The sequence below is a fragment of the Equus caballus genome, chromosome 22, assembly GCF_041296265.1.
Source record: "Equus caballus isolate H_3958 breed thoroughbred chromosome 22, TB-T2T, whole genome shotgun sequence".
NCBI lineage: Eukaryota > Metazoa > Chordata > Mammalia > Perissodactyla > Equidae > Equus > Equus caballus.
This window is the reverse complement of record NC_091705.1, coordinates 28983493-29003904: the sequence shown is the minus strand read 5'-3', so window position 1 is coordinate 29003904 and position 20412 is coordinate 28983493. Positions and strand designations below refer to the sequence as shown.

Genomic DNA, 20412 nt, shown 5'->3' with positions numbered 1-20412 from the left:
CATTCTTTCAGCCGTCGCCTCCCTGTTTCCATCATCTCTGACATTATAAGCCATCAGCCAAGCTGTTTGTCATGCCTCTGACAGGGCCTTGGCAACTCGGGCAGGAGGGCTGTGCTAAAGTGCGCTGGACTCAAGGGTGGGTGTCCCACTCCCGCCCGCCATTGGTGATCTGGAGCTATTTCACATACGCTCTGAGAAAGGGTTTCTCCCCCTGGGGCAGGGGGCCAGAGGTGGAACAGAACTGGAGAAGAACTGAACATTCATTCATTTATTCACTCAGCAAACATTAGTGAATGTCCCTACAGTGCCTGAATCTGTGTTAGGCACAGCTGCAGCCACAGAGAGGAATCGTGTGGAGTCCTTGTCCTTGAGCAGCGCCAGGTCCAGTGAGGGAGTGGAAAACAAGCCATGTCAACAGACAGTGCCAGCACAGCTGTGGTGGAGGCAGTCTCGGATGACTATGGGAGCACAGAAAAGGGTAGGAACATAGGGAAGGCTTCCTGGAGGAGGTGGCCTTAGAGCTGAGACCTGCAGAACAAGGAGGAAAGTTGTGAGGGGACAGTGTGAGCGATTCTCTGAAAGGTCACCTTTCTTTTCTGCAGGTTTGTCTATTTATAAGCCCCAAAAGGCAGAGTTGAGTGAAGGTTTAGGAAAAGGAAGAGGATCCTATTCCAGGCAAATGGAACGGCATGTGCAAAGGTCCTGTATTAGTTTCCTATGGCTGTTGTAACGAACTAGTTTCCTATGGCTGTCGTAACAAACTACCACAAAGTTGGTGACCCCAAACAACAGAAATTTATTCCCTCACAGTAAATTCTGGAGGCCAGAGGCCTAAAATCCCAGCATCAGCAGGGCTGGTACTTTCTGTAGGCTCGGAGAGAGAATGCATTTCATGCCTCTTTGCTAACTTCTGATGGTTGTCGGCAACCTTCGCTGTTTCTTCTTCCTTTTTTTTTTTTTTGAGGAAGATTAGCCCTGAGCTAACATTTGCTGCCAATCCTTTCTTTTTTTTTGCTGAGGAAGACTGGCCCGAGCTAACTAACGTCCATGCCCATCTTCCTCTACTTTATATGTGGGACACTTACCACAGCATGGCTTGCCAAGTGGTGCCATGTCCGCACCCGGGACCCGAATGGGTGAACCCTGGGCTGCCAAGAAGCGGAACGTGTGAACTTAACTGCTGTGCCACCGGGCCAGCCCCAGCCTTGCTGTTTCTCGGCTTAGAAATGCATCACAGCCATCTCCGCCTCTGCTCTCCGGCTTCCCATGGCCATCCGCCTGTGTCTCGGTCTCAAGTCTCCCTCTCCTTTCTCTTATAAGGACACCTGCCATTGCATTTAGAGCCCACTCTAAACCCAGGATGATCTCATCTCAAGATTCTTAACTTAATTACATCTTCAAAGAACTTATCTCCAAACAAGCTCACCTCCGCAGGCGCCTGGGCTTGGGCCGTGGACGGACCTTTTTTAGGAGGAAGGACACTCTTCACCCGAGTGCAGACCAGAGGCAAGAGACAGAGCAGCTAAACGCCGCGGGAACATTGAGACCGGCCAAGGTCAGATCCCATCTCTGCTACTAATGAGCCCTACGACCTGGACCGAGGCCTTTGACCTCTCTGAGCCTCAGTTCGCTCACCTACAATGTGAACTGCCCTCCGCACCTCTTAGGACTCTGGTGAGAGCGAAACGCAGTCCTTCCACTAGATGGGAGCCCCTCCACGGGAGTGCACCAGTCAGGGCCCTTTCGATTGTCAGAGACAGAAACCAACCCACACTGGCCTAAGCAGAAAGAGGATTTGTTAGCTTCCGTAGGGAAAAAGCCCAGGAACATCACTGCTCCGGGCTCTGCTGGATTCAGGGGCCTGGATGACGCGTTCAGGACCCAGTTTCTTTCCTCCTAGCCCCTCTGTCTCGTGCTGTGCTGCTCCGTTTTCAGGTTTCCTGAGGGTGGCTTTGCGCTGGGTATCTTTTTCGGGTCCTGCAGATCTGCTCTCTCCCCTGGTCCACTCTGCTCTGTGGCTTGGGGGCTGACCTGCACGGACTCTATCAGCAGGCTCCCTTGCCCTCTGGCTTCCACAAGTTTTCAGCCAATGGGAGGCAAAGGAGGGCAATCCGAGGGAGGGAGGAGATGAGTGTAGACTATTTTCCCCTCCCGGGTTCCTCTCTGTCAGCTCCCTCTACCAAGGGCCCCAGCTCCTGTCAGGCAGCTGCCTCTTGGAGGCACAGCTACTCTCCCTGGATTCTAGTAACCACACCCTGCTCTTGTCCTTCAGGCTTAGGGGTGCTGAATTCCCACCCTCATTACCAACCCAAAGAACTGCACCATCATTTGTTGGATCCCGGAAATACTGTCAGCTGACAACGTTGCAAATAGCCCATTTGTTAGCCCCTCCTGAAATTACAGTTTGGGAGGAACTGTTTCCTTTAGGGGCCCTGCCTGACACACCCAGCAGCTAGTGGCTCTGCTTGACCCTCCTCTCCAGGTGGTGAGGAAGCCCCAGGTGTAGACTGTTACATTGGTGGCCCTCAGTGAACCGTGCCTCCCGGGACTTGTGCCTGTGAGTCCTCTCCTGCACGGAACACTGGGCTTGACCATGTGACTGGCTTTGGCCAGTGGAATATTAGCATCTGTGATGCAAGTTGAGGCCTCATAAACACTTGTACGTTTGTGCTGACGTCTCGGCATGCTCCCTCTTGGGGTCCTGTTGCCAGGCTGTAAGGAAGTCAGACTTTCTTGCTGAAGAGCTACCGGGTGGAGAGGTCTGGGAAGATGACACGCCACATGGAAAAAAAGGCTTTACAGAGGAGAACCGCGGTACCCCAGCTAACAGTCACCACGAAGGTTCCAGACCCCGAGAGAGGCCTTTGTAATAAGGGGCAATGACGGCCTGCCCTAGTGAGGGGAGGTGTTTAACACTAACATTGTTTAGAATTACCTGCATCCAGTGACGGTAAAAAGCAGATTGACTTTTAGTCAGTGTTATCATTTCTAAATTTTCTGCGAAAAATGCTTCTCCTTATTGCCTGCACCTGGGGTGGACCACTCCCATCTCCTCTACTTTTGCCCCCCGGCCCCTGACCCTCTCCCTGGGCTATTATTAGTTCTTGGCCCTTCCAGTCCAGCCGCAGCTGCATGGAGCCATATGAGTGCCCCCAGCCAGCACCATATGGAACACGGGCACCACTGTCAACCTACAGAATCATGAGAAATAATAAACCATTGTTTCTTTAAGCCACTAGTTTTGGGGCGGTTTGTTACACAGCGTAAATAACTGAAACATACCAGCAGCTCCACGTCTGCATTGTTGCAGGTTCAAGTGCAGCTAGAAAGAGCAAGACTTGTGGCAGCTCCTGCAAAGGTTTTGGAATTCGCTCTGATTGGTCCCCTTCAGGTCATGAGCTAGCTATGAACCAACTGTCTGGCCAGGGAAACGTGATGCGCTGATTGGCTTAGCCTGGGTCACATGCTTGTCCCAGAGCAGGACGTGGAGCCGCACCTGGACCTCGTGGACTTAGCCAGGTCAGGGGTCCTAAAGGAAGATGAGGGAAAAGACGGCTGGATGCTGAGGACCCTTGTCGGGTAAAGCTTGGGGGAAATTATCCTTGGTGCTCCCATCCAGCCACCGTTCCCTCCGAAAGGAATGTATAAAAATGGATCCCCAGTGCCAAGGACCCCTATGGTCTGGTGAGGAGACCGTAAAACTTTGGCCATGGACAGACCTGGCTTCTAATTCTGACTTCCCTTCTGAAAGATGCTCTGGGCAAGTTGCTCAACCTCTGAGAACTCATCTGTCAAACAGGTCAGTTAACTCCTGCACAGCTGCGAGCGGCAGTGGGAGGGGTTCAATCACATCCTGGCTGTTGGGGTGGGCAAAGAGAGGGGCTGCCCAGGCACGCCTTCGAGGAAGGGCTTGCTGCTGGGCTCGGGGAGTGCCATCAGCTCTTTCAGGTCTGCCTCCGCAGCAGAGAGCCGCCCAGCCTGCGGTCACACCTTTCCCAGGGCAGCCAGTATCTGGTGACTGCCCCAGGGGTTGAAAGGTTTGGCCATTTCGGCAGGTGCAGGACAGCCCCGCCAGGCAGTGCTCATCCAGAGCGCCCTGCCGTCTTGGCTGAGGCTTCGCGGAGCCTGCGTCCGTTGACTTCTCCCCCTGTCCAATCCTGCTTGCTTTCTTTGCTTTCACAGGTGTCAGGTGTCGATCCCTAATCAATGTCTTGCACCCCGAGCTCTGCTTATGGAGATCCCAACCTGTGATAGATGTCAAGTGCTCAACCCACGCTTGGCATTTGGTCGGCAGTTGGTAAAGGTTTGCGGAGGGAAAATTGGCTCCTCGCTCAGGAGAATGAGAAAAAGGAAATAGTAGGTGCGGACTCGAGGGAGGCCGGTGCGGGAACTGCCAGGCCTTCAGCAGCTGCCGTCGAGGAAGGGGCCTGCAGGCTGGCAGAGGCCACTGCATCGTCAGAGGGGAGAGGAAGGTCTCTCCAGGGGCACCCTCTCTAACTTCGAGCTCTCAGCCCCCTGTCACCAAGCAAATAGATCGATTATGAATGAAGCTCGAAGACAGGGGCATGTTGGAACTTTCCTCCACGCTGGTCCCAGTCCCAAATGGCCCGTCTGGGGTCCTGAGGCCTCATGGCCCCTGGTAGCAGAGACTGCTCAAGTCCTAAAGCAGAGACCCCCTCCCTTGTTTGTAGAAACTTAGAGTTCTAGAATCTTGGAAGGGGAGAGTCAGCATTCCAGGGCCTTTGTCACAAAACTGTCAACTCTGGAGTCTTGGAACAAGGGCCTCTCTGGATTAAAGGATGCCAGTATTTTCAGGCCGGAAAGGACCACGCACGCTCTTCATTGGAGCATTTCTCTCTCCCCGAACTGACTGCAGACCCCCACTGTGCGGCCTGCAGGCACGAACCACCTTCCTGTAGGCAGGGTGGGCAGACCCCAGGCTGCCAGGTGCTGGGTGTAGAATCAAGGCCGAACAGGAGGAAAGCAGACCCTACAGGAGGGGGACACTTAGACAGGAGGGAGGTGTCACAGCTGCACAGAGCAGTGTGTGGAGAGAGGGTGAAGAGCATTCGTTGTGTGGGAGGGACTGTCTTTGTGCAAGTGAGGGCTTCAAATGCCATAATGCACAGAAAGCACCGGACAGGCACATGGCAGGCACTTAATAAACGTTCCTTCACTTCCCTTTCTCTTCTACCCTCAGTTCTCTGTTCCCTATATTTCTGCATTATCCACATTCACGCTGAGGAGTTTTGGGAAAATATGAGGTTATCTGGAAGGGAGACACTGAACTGATTCCCGTCACCCAGGAAACATCCCCATCACAATGTATGGGGATGTGTCCCCCGTACAGGCCAGGACTCTCTCTGGGAGCAGGAGGATGGATGAATGATTGCAGCAGGGGGATATTTGAACTGGGTTTTGTGAGTAGAAGAGGAGTTTACCAGGCAGAGAAGGTGGTGGTGAGAGGAGGGGAATTCTGTGTACTTTCTGAGCCTGTTAAATGAGTTGCTAAGGTCTCCTCTGACTTTCTAGTCCGTATCTTAGAGATGAATTCAAGCAGCTACCCACCATGACTTTACAAACGGGAAAACTGATGGACGTGGCTGTATCCATGCAATCGTCACATTTATTTCCTGTTACGAAAATCCCAGGAATAAGAAAGGAACAATGATGTGTCCTGAGCCCAAGTTAGACGTGGAGATAGAGAGATGTTTTCAAGAGTCAGGGACCAAAATGAGGAAAATAAGGGAGCTTTTGATAAAGCTAACTTTATTTCACCTAAGGGACTATCTTCATTCTGAGATCATGTTCTTCCTACTGAGGGAGTGTTTAAAATGTCCTTCCATGTAGGAAATCATGGTGATTGTCAATCAGATTTTAAAAATGCTTTTACTTGGCAGAATAAAAGGTGAGTAACCCTATATTGGTTCTCAGAAATTTTTTTATATTGTACCAGTCCGTAAAACCTCAGATTTTACGTCGGAAGCCATTGGGGTCAGGAGGTATGTGTGCCATCCCTCCTCATCCCTCAGGCTCTGCTCCGTGTCACCTCCCCGGCCCGCCCCGACAGCCCTGCTGAAGGAGCGTCTCTCCCTCCCCTCGTTTCTCTCTGCTCCAGCTCCCCGTTTCTTCCCTTCAGAAACTCATCACTCTCTGAAAGCATCTTGTTAATTTGCAGATACGCTTATTTATTGTCCGTCTTCTCTATTTGAACAGAAGCAGCACAAGATCAGGGACCTTGTCGGCCCTATTCAGACACTCTCCCCGGCACCTAGCACAGTTCTTGGCACATAGTAGGTGCTGGGGAAGTGTTTGCTGAAGGAAGGAAGGAGGGAGGGAGGCGGGGAGGGAGAGAGGGAAAGAGGAAGGAAGGAAGGGAGGAAGGAGAGGATGGGGGAAGGGAGGGAGGGAGGCGGGGAGGGAGAGAGGGAAAAGGGGAAGGAAGGAAGGGGGAAAGAAGGAAGGAAGGGAGGAAGGAAGGAAGGGCCGTGGAGCTTGGCCACTCAGGCTGGAGAACATCAGGGCAGCAGGGGTGGAAGACGCTGTGGGTGCCCCCTGTCAGAGCCCGCATCCTACCTCTCAGGTGTAGCCGTGGCACACGGGCCCCATGCACCCTGGCAGCATCCTCCCTCAAGTGCCCACCCGGTCTCTTAGCTTTTCCACCTCAAGGCTTTCTTGCAAGCCCTGGCCCCTCGCTCAGCCCACCCATAAGCACAGCCCGGAGGTACGAGGAAGTTAATGCCCCCAGGACAATGCTTAACCCTGGGGGGATGGGAGTTGGTGGATAAGCGCCTCAGCCTTCTATCCTTTGGATGAACGACTCTACACAGACTCAGAGGGTCCCCTAGTTGCCCAGAGTGTCCACCAACTCCTTCCCTGTCTCCCTACTCCCCCACTCCTGCTTCCTGTGATCACTTCCCAAGGAAATTAATTGTACCCAAGTCCTTGTCTCAGGCTCCGCTTTGGGGGAACATCATCCGAGTCAGGCTGGCTCGCTCCCTTGCGTCTCTGAAATTCCCTTTCGCTCATCCTCCTCTCTGAATCCCAAGTTCCATCTGCCCTGCTCTTCCCAGGTGACTTCTAAAGAAATGCCCCCTCTCGCAGCCTTCTCCCCTTCTCGGGTGAACAAGCTGGCAGGCGTTGACCATCTTCCAGCCTAGCCCTAGTTCTGAGAAATTTTGATGACGGGACTTGGCTGGGCACCTGGGGGTCTGGGCGCCTCGGAGGCAGGAAGGGAGAGAGGAGCTTCTCTAAATGGGGCTGCGATGAGTAAATCATTTGCTGTCCCCTGTGCTCCTCCTCGGCTTTTGTTCCTTGGCTGAGATGTTGCCTCCAATCCGTTATCTTCCCTTTCTGAGGGAAAGAGATCAGCCGCCCCAGCCCACAGCCACCTTAGCAGGAATGCCGAGCTGGGCTGGGCTGAAGCAGTAGGACAGCCCAGTGTGAGTAGAGAACTTTACAGTTTGCAAAGCACTTTACAGGCTTAGACCTATTTATAAAGCCTTCTCCTGTTTACTAAGCACTTCATTATTATTATCATTGTTATTATTACTGATGTCGTTTTAATGCAAATGTTTTTTAACCTCAGGGATAAATTCTTTCCCCTTATACCTCTTCTCACGGCTAGAGAAGTCATGTAACTGAAATTCTTTCATTCATTCATTCACCTTTTGATAGCTTCTCTTGTCCAGACCCTGAGGGTACAAGATGGAGCTCTTCCCACCAGAAGCTTGCAGCCTGGTAGGAAGTGTATTGGTCAGTGTCTAACCAGGAAACACTTGAATATTCGCAAAAAAGGAACTTTAGTCTAGGGACTGGAGGGTGATGGGAGAGCCAAGAAGCCAGCTGGAGACAGAGAAGCAGCCTAAAGACTAGTAACAGCAGGAGCCGGCCCTACCCCGGGACCCGAGGGACAGAAGGTGGAGGAGGTAGTGCGGCCAGCCCAGGAGCAGGGTCACTTGGTGGAATATGGAACAACAGAGCTACGGGGGAGCTGGAGACACAGAGGAGACACAGCCACTGCTGGAGATGCTGCCCAAGGCGGAGAGGGAAAAATATCCTGGCCCTTCCCTTCCTTCTGCCTTCCAATCTCCTACCAGCACCTCCCATTGGCCAAACCCAGCTGGCAACCAGCCATCCCAGACGGCTGCGAGATGCAGCCTGCAGGCTCAGCACCCCTGTGACATAGAGCGCAGCGGCAGAAGAGGGAGGACTGAAGAGAGCAGGGTGAGCAGGAGACACTATGTGAGAAGTCTTAGGAGCGGGTAGGAGCTCGGTGCTGGAGAACACAAGGAAAGAGTCGTGGCTCACTAGGAGAAACCAGACAATGGGCAGTCGATTGGAGCTGGGCTTTGAAGGATGAGCAGAAGTTTGCTGAGCATTAAAGTAGTGAGGTGCAGTCTAATAGTGGTACATAGACAGAGGTGCACCAGTTGAGGATGTTTGACTATAAGTTACAGAAAATTCCCACCCCAGGCCTTCACTCTTGCTGGTCCCGCTGCTCAGGACGCTCTTCCTCTTCACTCTGGTCCAAATTCTTCTTGCCTCAAATGCCACCCCTTCAGTCACCTTTCCCTAAACCCCAGAGCCGGAAGCCACCTTCCAGCACCCCCTCATGGCCTTGGCATCTGCTGATGTGCCAGTAACTTGCCTTCCTGCTTCACCTTTCCCATCAGCCACGAGCTCCTGGCAGCAGGGAGCTGCATCTCTGTCCCCTCTGCTTCCTCTCAGAGCCTAGCACTGTGCCAGCCACCTGCTAGGCACTAATAATACGTGTTCAATGAATGAATAAATAAGTGAATAAAAGAGTCAACAGATCCATACATTCATCTCCACTTGGACTACCACCCGTGACATCTGCCATAACAATGGCCCTTCGTATTGCATTTATGTATCAGCTTCCATGCTAGGTTGCATAAGGGACCTCCCTGGAACCTCCCCAGCCGTCCACTGGGTGATCAGCATTGTCATCTGCATTTTACAGAGGAGGAAACTGAGGCTTATAAAAGTTAAGCAACTTGCTGAAGTCATCCAACTCTTAAGAGGCAAAACCAAGATTGAGGTTTGACCCTACTCGCTGTGTGAACTTGGAGAAGTCATTTCAAGATTCTGAGCAGAGCTCTGTCCAAGCCCAGGCTCCTTGGGTCTTCCCAGGCCAGCCGCGGTTAACCTTCTGTGCTCAGCCACAATCGGAAAGAACAATGAGAAGAGCCTCTCATGTTGACTGAGCACTTATCACACGTCCGATGCTGGGCCCGACACTTCACACTCTTTACACTGAAATTCTCTGACTCTCTCTACACTGAAGTCACTGAATCCTGCAAGGTGGATATTCTTGTCTTCACTTTGCAGATAAGGAAACAGAGGCTGCAGAATCAGTCAGTCAAGGAGTCAACAAATATTTGCCCAGCATCTCCTCTGTGCTGGCCATTGTTAGATGCTGGGGACACAGGGAGGACCGGAACAGCTGTGGCACCCGCCCCCACGGAGCTGACAGTCTATGGGGAGAAACAGACCCAGAAAAACTAATTAGAAATGATTGTGAACTCCCACATCCTGGTTGTAACAGGAGGTGTGTACTGAAGAACGTAATCTAGTCTAGGGAGCCAGGGTAGGCTTCCTGGAGGAGGTGACAGTTAAGCTGAGGGTGAAGGGTGAGCAGGCATTACTTAGACTGCATGTCACAAACTCTCACCTGTGTGGGGGACTGTGATCAAGTGCTTGCCCATGTCTCGTGTCTGGCTTGGCCCAATCTCCCAGCATCCCCTGGAGGCGCCCCCTGTCGCCAGCCATGTATGGACACACTCTTGGCTGGGACAATGGGCTGGCCCACCACTGGGCCTGGCCATATCTCCTAGGCTCCTGTTGGTGAGTGATTCCTGCCAGGGCCAGAGCACCTGGAATGAATTCAACCCCAGCACGAGCCAGTGCCTTCCGGAATGGCCCGACTGGCACAGAGGCTTGTCCTCCAGGCCCTGCTGGCGGCCTGGAGCCTTGGCAGACAGTCAGGAGGAGGCGGCTGGGAGGGAAGACAAAGAGAATTCAATTTCCATTTTGCTGCTAGTTCCCTGTTTCCAGTCCAGATGCCTCCAGATCTAATTCCAAATAAATAATTGTACCGAGTAACCCGGGTCCCTTGGTGATTAAGTAAACACGCCGAGGCGGTGGAAATTGAATTAGTGCGGTGTGCTCAGCCATTATTACCCGCCCCTTCTCATGAATATTAATGAGGGGTTATTAAGAAATGTAAATGCTGCCTCAGGGGGTGGGAGGATGGGGGTGGGGGTCAGGGTGAGAGGACAGACCATTCAGAAGGCAGCGTGATTGAAGGCATTTTAAAAATTATGTCAGATTTTTCTCTTCCGTGCCGTGGCAGTGTTTCCAGACGCTTCATTTTTATTAAAACGAGGGTAAGGGAACAAATTTTAATTGGAGGATAAAATTAGCATTTTCCAAGCAGCCTTGGTGGCAGCAAGGACATATTTTACCAGAAAATGGACATTCGGGGCGGGGCGGGGCAGGTTTGGGGGAACCGTGTCTGATGGACGATTAGTTCTCTCAGTTCATCTCCAGGCAATGGAGTAAACAAATTAATCTCTGAACGAGGAGCAGCCTGGAAGAGGATGGAAGCCTGGAGGAGCCAGCAGTGTCTTTGCTGGGAAGCCATGAGGTGTCACCAAGGCCTAGGAGCTCCTTTACTGCTGGCTCAGAGAGGTTAGGCACTTGTCTGAGGTCACACAGCAAGGTAGGGCTCTCCGGCTGGGTTCTGTGGGCATGGTGAAGGTTGGGAATGGGGCTGCATCTGCCAGACAATCTTTGGGCAGAGAGACAGCCTCTCCTTCTCCACCTTTATCACTTTACCTCCAGGACCCTCTGGTTGTCTCACCTCTGTGGCTCTAACTTCTGTCCTCACCATTCCTCCCCAATCTGTGCTGCCAGGTTCATCTCCCTACTTTCACTACATCCTATTTCTGCTCTATAACTTTCGATGGCTGACTATTGCCCTTTTGCAATATTGCCCTTTTATTGCTCACTTTTTTCCCTGGCACTTAAGTCCCTCCAGGATCTGACCACACTCCACTTATCCTAAGCACCACTGTTCCTCGTGGCTGCAATCAGATGCATCTAGGAAGGTGGGATGGGAAGAAAGGAAGGTGGGAAGACAGGAAAGAAGAGAGGAAGGAAGAGAGGGAAAGAGGAAAGAAGAGGAAACTAATGTCAAGTTTCAAAATATTCCAGATTTGCTAAATATTTTATATAATAATGATGATGATGATGATGACTGTTGTCATTGTTGTCATCTACTGAGGGCTCACTCTATGCCAGCCATTGGCTTAACACCGCTTAATCCTCCCCTTGTCTCTGTGAGGTAGGTATTATCATCTCCATTTTACAGAGGAAGAAACAGACATCACTTGCATCATAACTGACAGAACCAGCCTATCGTACGTCAAAGCCTGAATTCTTAACTATGTCTCTCCCTTCCCTGGTGACAGTCGTTATTATCCCCATTATACAGATGAAAACAAAGAAACTCAGTGAGGTTGAGTGATTTGTCCTAAAAGTACTGAAAGAAACAAACAAGCAGAAACAAGAGGAATCAAAAATTCTCGAAGCTAGCCTTGGCCCATGTTCATAAGTACCACTCGTGGAGAACACAGGTAAAATGTGCTCAGCAGCCTGGTCCCTGCTTCCTGCAGTCGATGGTGTCAGGCAGCCCAGAGGAAGCTCGCAGCCTCTCAGAGACCAAGCTGACCTGCGACCCAACAATGGCCCCCAGAGGAAGCCTGCAGGTTGGTCCCGCTGGTTCCTATAGTCATCCTTGCCCAGGGCCATGAAGCCCAGATGCGGGGCCCAGGCACTCAGTCCCCTCTGCGTTGGACAGGAAAGAGTGAGTATGATCGAACTCATGCATTTTAATGACTTCTTCAGCCCGCCTCACTCCACACGCTCGCAGGAATAAAGGCTGACAGGTGCAGCTGAGTTAATCAGAGTGGATAATAGAGCGAAAGACAGGAATCACTGGCCAAATTGCAGCAGAGAAAAATGGGGCAAAATCATGAGACACAAGTCAAAAGTGTCCAATTAAAGTGTGATGGTGTTTAAAGGGCAAGAACCACGTTCTCAGCCCCTTGGAAGTTCTAACGCTTACCATGGGGATGCTTGGACCAGTGATATGTGAGATAATTTCTGGCGGGACACAAATGAACATGTTTTTTTATTTGAACAGGAATGTTTAATGCGTATTAGAAAAAATATAATTAGTGCATAAAACCTGTGATTTGAGGTATATTATTGCCTAGAATGAGAGTGAATTTCACCCCAAAATCCATTTAATTGCTAGTCAATTAAAGGAACAAGATATATATGTATTTTTTAGGAAGATTAGCCCTGAGCTAACATCTGCTGCCAATCCTCCTCTTTTTGCTGAGGAAGGCTGGCCCTGAGCTAACATCCGTGCCCATCTTCCTCTACTTTATACATGGGACGCCTACCACAGCATGGCGTGCCAAGTGGTGCCATGTCCACACCCGGGATCTGAACAGGTGAACCCCGGGCCGCCAAAGCAGAACGCGCACACTTAACTGCTGCACCACTGGGCCGGCCCCAGAAGAAAAATATTTTTTAAAAAAGTATTGATGGAAGAAGAATATGGCAAAAAATATGAAGTTGGCACTTACATGACCACAGTTTGGGAAACAACATTCTGGTTCCTTTTTACTCAAAGTGGGAGCCACGGATCGGCAGCATCAGCATCACCCAGGAGCTTGCAAGAAAAGCAGAATCTCAAGACCCTCCCTAGACCTACGGAAGTAGCATGTGCGCTTTCACAAGATTCCCTGGTGACTCATAGACGAGTTCATATGCACATTGTTTTAAAAGCACTGACCTATCTTATTTATCAGGGGGGACAATGAAGACCTTTTCAGACTTGGTCCCGGGGACTGAGCGCTGGACTGGGAGTCCATTTCAGCCTTGAGACGCCATGACCCCGAAGAGTTTACAATCTTGTAATTACAGAAGAGGAGACTGAAGTCCAGAGAAGGCAAGTTCAAGATCGCATTGTGTGATTGCGTCAACTTTGGGAGAGTTCAGGTCTCCAGACATCTTGGCTGGTGCAGGAGGGAATTGCTGATGACAAAACTGCTGTCAACAGTGTGATGTGGTTTTTTAAAAAACGATTGTTAATAAAATCACAAGGAAAGAAAACTATAGGCCAATATCTTATATGAATACAGATGTAAAAAATCCTCAGTAAAGTACTAGAAAAGCAATTTTGCAACATATAAAAAGGATTATACGCTATGACCAAGTGGGATTTATCCCAGGAGTGCAGGGTTGGGTTAATATATGAAAATCAATTAATATAATACACCATATCGCTAGAAGAAAGGGCAAAGGGCACATGATATTTGCAGATCATATATCTAATAAGGGACTTGGATTCAGAATATATGAAGAACTCTTACAACTCAGTAATAAAATGGTAACTAACTCAATTTTTAAAGTAGGCAAAGGATCTGAATAGACGTTTCTCCAAAGAAGATACACGAATGGCTAAAAGGGCATGAAAAGCTGCTCAATATCATTAGCCACTAGGGAAATGCAAATAAAAACCGGAAATACCACTTCATACCTACTGGGATGGTCATAATAAAAAAGACAGATAATAACAAGTGTTGGCAAGGATTCGGAGAAATTGGAACCCTCATTTACTGCTGGCGGGAGTGTAACAGGGCGCAGCTGCTTTGGAAAACAGTGTGGTGGCTCCTCACCGTGTCAGACATCCTTACCATACGACTCAGCAATTCCAATCTTATGTATATATCTCAGAGAAACGAACACATATGTTCACACAAAAACTTATTTGTGAATGTTTGTAGAATGTAAAGGTAATTTATTACCCTTACCCTATAATATTATGACTTATTATTCATAATAGTCAACAAGTGGAAACAACCCATATGTCCATCAACTGGTAAATGGATAAATAAAATGTGGCATATGCATACAATGGAATATTATGTGGCAGTAAAAAGGAATAAAGTACTGATGTATGCTACAATATTATGCTAAGTGAAAGAAGCCAGTCACAAAGGACTGCATAACGTATGATCCCATTTATGTGAAATGTTCAGAACAGGAAATCAATAGAGGAAGAACGTAGACTAACGGTTGCCTGGGGTGGGGACATGGGAGGGTTTGTGTGGAGTTGGGAGGAAATGGGAGTGACTGCTAATAGGTATGGCATTTCTTTTGGGGGAGACGAAAATGTTGTAAAATTGATGGTGATAATGGTTTACAACAACTCTGTGAGTATACTAAAAACTGCTGAGTTGTATACTTTAAAAGGTAAATTATATGGTGTGGTAGCCAGAATAATGGCCCTTTAAAGATGTCCATGTCTTAATCCCCAGAGCCTGTGAAAATGTTAGGTCACGTGGCAAAGAAGAATTAAAATTGCAGGTGGAATTAAGATGGTTGATCAGCTGGCTTTAAAATAGGAAGGTTAATCTGGGTTATCCTGTGGGCCCCATGTCATCGCAAGGGACCTTAAAAATAGGAAGGACTCTGAGGAGAGAGCTAGAGAGATGGCACCGGGAGAAGGACTCGTCTCAATGTTGCTGGTTTTGAAGATGCAGGAAGGGAGCCGTGAACCAGGGAATGCAGGCAGCCTCCAGAAGGTGGAAAAGGGAGGGAGACGGATTCTCCCCTGGAGCCTTGGAAAGGAACACAGCCCTGCTGACACCTTGAGCTTAGCCCAGCAAGATCAGCGTCGGACTTCTGATCTGAAGAAGGGTAACAGAATACATTTGTGTTGTTTTATGTCACTAGATTTGTGGTAAATTTGTTGCAGGAGCAGTAGAAAACGAATACATATAGTATGTGAGTTATATCTCCATAAAGCTGTTTAAAAAGGGATTGTTGTCTTAGGCTACATCAATAGAAGTATGATGTCTTGAAGAAGGAAGGTGATAATCTGCTTGCAATCTAAGTGAGGCAGACTCCATCTGGAGCTCAGCTCTCAATGCCACACTGTAAAAGGAATGTGGGAAAACCAGGGCAGGTCCAAAGAAATGTCCCTGTGAGGTGAAAAGACTCGAGATGATGTTGGGTGAGGAATTGTCATGGGACTTGGGGTTGGTCAGCCTGGAGAAAAGAAGGCATGAAGATCACTGTCTGCCAGTTCCTGAGGGCTACTGTGGGGCGCTGGGGTGGGCGTGCATTTTGTGGGGCATAAGAAGACAGACCTAGGGACGATGGATGGTGTTACCTACAGACAGGGTTCAGCTTGGGATGAAGATGAATTTTCTTTTTCATTTTAAAAGATATTTCAAGTCACTCAAAATACATGTTTACTTAGAAAAATTAGAAAATGCAAATAAGCAAGAAGAAGGAAAAACACCAGTCACTTAACATTAGTTGCAAGTTATTAATGCTTCTAGCTGCCCTGATCTGTCTCATTGTTCTATTCCCAGAGTGTGGCTCAAGGTAGATGGTCATGGAATGCTTGTTGAATGAATACATAATGCACACACACATTTTTCATTTACAAAAATGGGATCCTACTGTACATATTGCTTTACGACCTTCTTTTCCCCCATTACCAATATATTATGAGCTTCTTTCCGGTTCAATAAATATACATTGACATTACGGATGTAATAGATACTGCCAGACTGCAAATAGAATTTAAGGGGTCTGCGAATTTGAATGGGAAAAAATTATATCCTTATTTTCACTAACCTCTAACTGAAGTTTCTCATTTCCTTCAACTCGAATATAGGCAACAAGCCATCACAGTATTAGCCATATCTGTGACTTCGCAACCAGTAGTGATCTGGGATATTTTCATACCAAATTACCATTGTCGGAGATAAGACAAAATACTGCTTATGCTCATCACTACTTTGAAATTCCAATGGTTATATTACACCTGCCACTAGATCTTGTTAGTGAATATGTTAATAAAGGTGCATGGATATTACTATATCCTAAATTTTAAAATATTTCAATAACTGTATTTTAATATAATTGGTCTTCTTGGAAAGCTTAAACATCTTATTTTATGTGTTTAAAACCATTAGTCTGAGAAAGGGTCCACGGGCCTCATCTAAAAGGTCCATGACATGACAAAGGTTAAGCTCTCATCTACACTAGCGTCTTTCTTTCTTTTTTTTTTTAAGATTGGCTCCTGAGCTAACATCTGTTGCCAATCTCCTTTTTTTTTCCTTCTTCTTCTTCTCCCCAAAGCCCCCAGTACATAGTTATACATTCTAGTTGTGGGTCCTTCCTATTGTGGGCATGTGGGATGCCGCCTCAGCATGGCCTGACGAGCGGTGCCATGTCCGAGCCCAGGGTCTGAACTGGCAAAACCTTGGGCCGCAGAAGCGGAGCGTGCGAACTTAGCCACTCGGCCATGGGGCTGGCCCCTCATCTTTTTTCTTAATTTTTATTCTGAATAATTTAAAATTTACAGAAAAATTGCAAAAATAGTACATGTACTCCTCACCCAGCTTCCCCTAATGTCAACATGTTACATAATCATAGAATAATTATTGAAGGCAGGAAATTAACATTGATACAATGTTATTAAGGAATCTTCGGATGTAATTTGAATTTTGCCTGTTTCTCCACTAATGTCCTTTTTCTGTTCCAGGATCTAGTCCAGGATCTTAGGGGTATCAGTTGTCGTGTCTCCCTGGTCTCCTCCAATCTGTGATCATTTCTCAGTCCTTCTTTGTCTTTCGTGACCTTGACACTTTTGAAAAGTACTGGTCAGTTCATTTGCAGGCTGTCCATCAATCTGCTTTGTCTGATATCTTCTCACGACGAGACTGCGAGAGTGAATTTTTGCAAGAATAACACAGTAGTGACATTGTGCCCTTCTCAGGGCATCGTATCGGGGGTACGTGATGTTGATGTGTCTTATTTCTGTACATGACGGCTGCAGAGTATCCATTATATATTTAATTGGATGTAACATAATTTATTTAACTGGTCCCCTTCCAATGGACTTTTAGCTCTTTTTGTTTTTTATACATTTGGGGCCATTACACACAGCACTGCAATGAACAAAGAAGCACTGTGCGATGGGCAGAGCTGCCTGAGAAAGCAAGCAGCAGCCAGGAGTGGTGATGGGTATTCTGTCCCCGGAGGCATGCAACAGCAGAGTGGCACCAGATGTCGCTCCTGTTTCCGCACTGAAGAGTGTCTGGTAACCCAGAACACTAACAAAATGCACAGAGGCAATAATAAAGGATGCTCCCCACCCCCGGGTCCCTCCCCATGCACCCCATCTGCAAGGTGGGGCCTCGGCCCAGGAGGAGGTGAAAAGTGCTCCCCAGAAAAGACCAGGTCTGGTTAGTATTCTGAGTTCCCTGCTCCACTGACGGCTAATTGCCCCTAAGAGCTGAGATCACTGGAGGGGAAAATGCAAGGCGGCCTGAACTTTGCTGGGCTCAGCGAGCCAGCCAGCCTCCCAGCAGAAAGGCCTGCACAGCCGCTCAGCTGGCCCCTCTCTGCTGTGATTGCTAATGGGGCAGGGTGGCTCAGGGTCCCAGTGCCTGGCAGAGGAGTGGCTTTCTGACTTATCCAATCTCAGGAGGGCTGCGGGCCTCAGAGGAGTCCGTACTGAACTTTCCAGCTGCAGGCTTCCTAAAATGGGCGAGTTGCAAGCTTTTGGAAAGCTGTCTGGCAGTATCTAGGAAAGCTACCCCTGTGCCCAGGCAGTGACCCGGCCATTCTGCCCCTAGGTATATACTCAATAAAAATAAGTGCTTCCGTCTACCAAAAGAATATTCGTACAAGCTTCGTTCACAAGCACCATAACCTAGAAACAACTCAAATGCCCACAAACAGAATGGATAAACAAATAGTGATCTAGTCCCCACGAGAATACCATATGGCAATAAAAACAAGCCACTGCTGCACACAACATGGCTCACTCTCCAGATATCGTGCTGAGTGAGAGAAGTCAGATACAAGAGGACACACTGAACGAGTCCACTGAGATGAACTTGGGAAACAGGCAAACTGCGGCAATGGGAATGAGAATAATGGTTACCCTTGGGAGGCTGGTGGTATTGACTGGGAAGGGGTCCATAATGAGGGGGCTTCTAAGATGCTGGCAGTGTTCTAGGTCTGGGTGGGGGTTCTGTGAACCAAAATTCATCAAACTGTGTGCTTCTGTTTTTACAGTACGGAAGTCATGCAGTAAAGCAACAACAGCAACGCAAAGCTGGGTGAGAGCCGGGGCAGGCTCTGCTGGCCCAGGGAGGCAGGAAAGGGGGCAAAGAGGAGGTGACAGGCCCCAGCTCTGTCAGGGCTTGCTATGTGACGTGGGCAACCAGGTCATCTTCCCCAAGGTCTTCAGCTGGAGAAGGGGCTGGTGACGTTGTGGCCCTGCCAAGTCACCGTGAGGAGTCCCTGAGGAGGCGTGCGAGGACCCAGCTTGCAGACTGGGAACTGCCGTCTGCGTATTGACCCAGCCAACAGGTATGAGCGCATGCGTATGCCGAGCACGGGACCCGGCACCTAGGACACCAGGTTAGACCCAGTCCCTGCCCCGGCACACAGTCTCAGACGAGGCAGGGATGAACACGACCAACCCCCAAACAAACAGCTGCAAACCGCGATGGGGGGTATAGAGAGGCCAACAGGCACGGACGCAGTCAATAATCGCGGGGTGGGTGTGGGAAATCCATTGCTTGGGGGGGAGGGGCGGGGTATATGGGGACGGCCTCTCAGAAGAGGTGACTTCAAAGCAGAGATGTAAAGAACAGGAAGGAGCCAGGCCTGAAGAAGGATATTCCGGGCAGAGGAATCCTTGAGGGCTGACCCGGCAGCTGGCAAGAGCCTTGTGTGCTCACAGCACGGAAGGGAGGCCTGTGTGGCCAGAGAGGGCAAGCCGAGGGAGCGGGGGTTCACGGCCGGGGCAGACCACGCACAGCCTGGCGGGCAGGGTGAGGGTTTGGGGTTCGATGTGAAACTTATTGGAAAGACGTTAAAGGGCTTTCAATCAGGATCCGACATGATCTGATCTCTGTTTTTAAAGGATGACTTCAATAACTAACTAGGAGCCAAACACAAAAGATTACATCATGGATGATTCTATTTACATGAGATCCAAAAATCTCACAAAACTAGCCTGGAGTGATGGAAGTCAAAACAGCAATTGAGGGGCTCGGCCCAGTGGCGCAGCCGTTAAGTGTGCACGTTCCACTTCGGGGGTCCGGGGTTCTCCAGTTCAGATCCTGGGTGCGGACATGGCACCACTTGGCAAGCCATGCTGTGGTAAGCATCCCACATATAAAGTAGAGGAAGATGGGCATGGATGTTAGCTCAGGGCCAGTCTTCCTCAGCAAAAAAAAAAAAAAAAAAAAGGAGGCTTGGCAACAGATGTTAGCTCAGGGCTAATCTTCCTCAAAAAACAAATGAAAAACCAGACCAAAAAAACCAGTGATTCAGGTTGAGAGTTGTAGCCTTGGAGCTGAAGGGCTGGAAATGCCGCATGTCTTGATCTGGGTGGGATGTACAGAAATGTAAAAAGTCCTCAAAATCTACACAGAGGATTGGTGCACGTTACAGTGCACTATACCGTTTGTGTGCCAAACCTCGATAAAAAAACAAAATAAAATTTAAAATTAGCTGACATTTTTATTGGCTAAAATTATTTTTAAAAGTAAGACTTATTAAGGTCTAATTTCCATACAATAAAACCTCCCCTTTGAAAGTGTGCAGCCAGATGGCTTTTGACAGACGTGTGCACCAGTACGACCACCGCCACAATCAAGATACAGAACACTTCCATCACCCCAGAAGTTGCCTTGTGCCCCTTTGCAGCGGACCCCCACCCCTGGCCCCTGGCCACCACTGGTGCCGTTTCTGTGCCTGCAGCTTGGCCTTTCCAGACTGTCACTAAATGGAATCGCTTAGCCTTTAGCCTGTTGAGTCTGCTTCCTTCATGCAGCAGAATGCATCTGAGATTCACCCCGATGTTGTCGATATCGATAGTCTGTTTCTTTTTATTGCTGAGTAGTATTCCGATGTATGGACCGACCACAAGTTATTTGTCCAGTCCCCAGCTGAGGGAGCTCTGGGCTGTTTCCAATTTGGGGCGATGATGAAGAGAGCTGTTACCAACATTTGCGTTCAGATCTTTGGTGGAGAGATGTTGTAATTTCTCTTGGGTTTCATCTCCCACTGGGTTATATGATAAATGCATGTTTAATGTTATGAGAAACTGCTGCCCTGTTTTTCAAAGTGGTTGCCAGCTAAGGCACTAAATTTGCTATCTGTTTTTATCCTCAGAACAGGTGAGGAAAGTGAGGCTCAGAGAGGCTAAGCAACTTGCCCAAGGCCCTACAGTAAGTAGGTGACAGTGCTGGGCCCCCAAACCCCACACAGGTA

General features: G+C 49.1%; 1 long non-coding RNA gene across 1 annotated transcript; it reads right to left on the bottom strand.

Annotated features, from left to right (window-relative positions):
* Nucleotides 1-253: 253 nt before the first annotated feature.
* Nucleotides 254-3529, bottom strand: LOC138920088 (uncharacterized). The gene is made up of 2 exons (XR_011430751.1): nucleotides 3283-3529; nucleotides 254-528 (listed from the first exon to the last, which is right to left on the bottom strand). It is a non-coding gene; the product is annotated as an uncharacterized lncRNA (long non-coding RNA).
* Between the last annotated feature and the right edge of the window lie 16883 nt (nucleotides 3530-20412).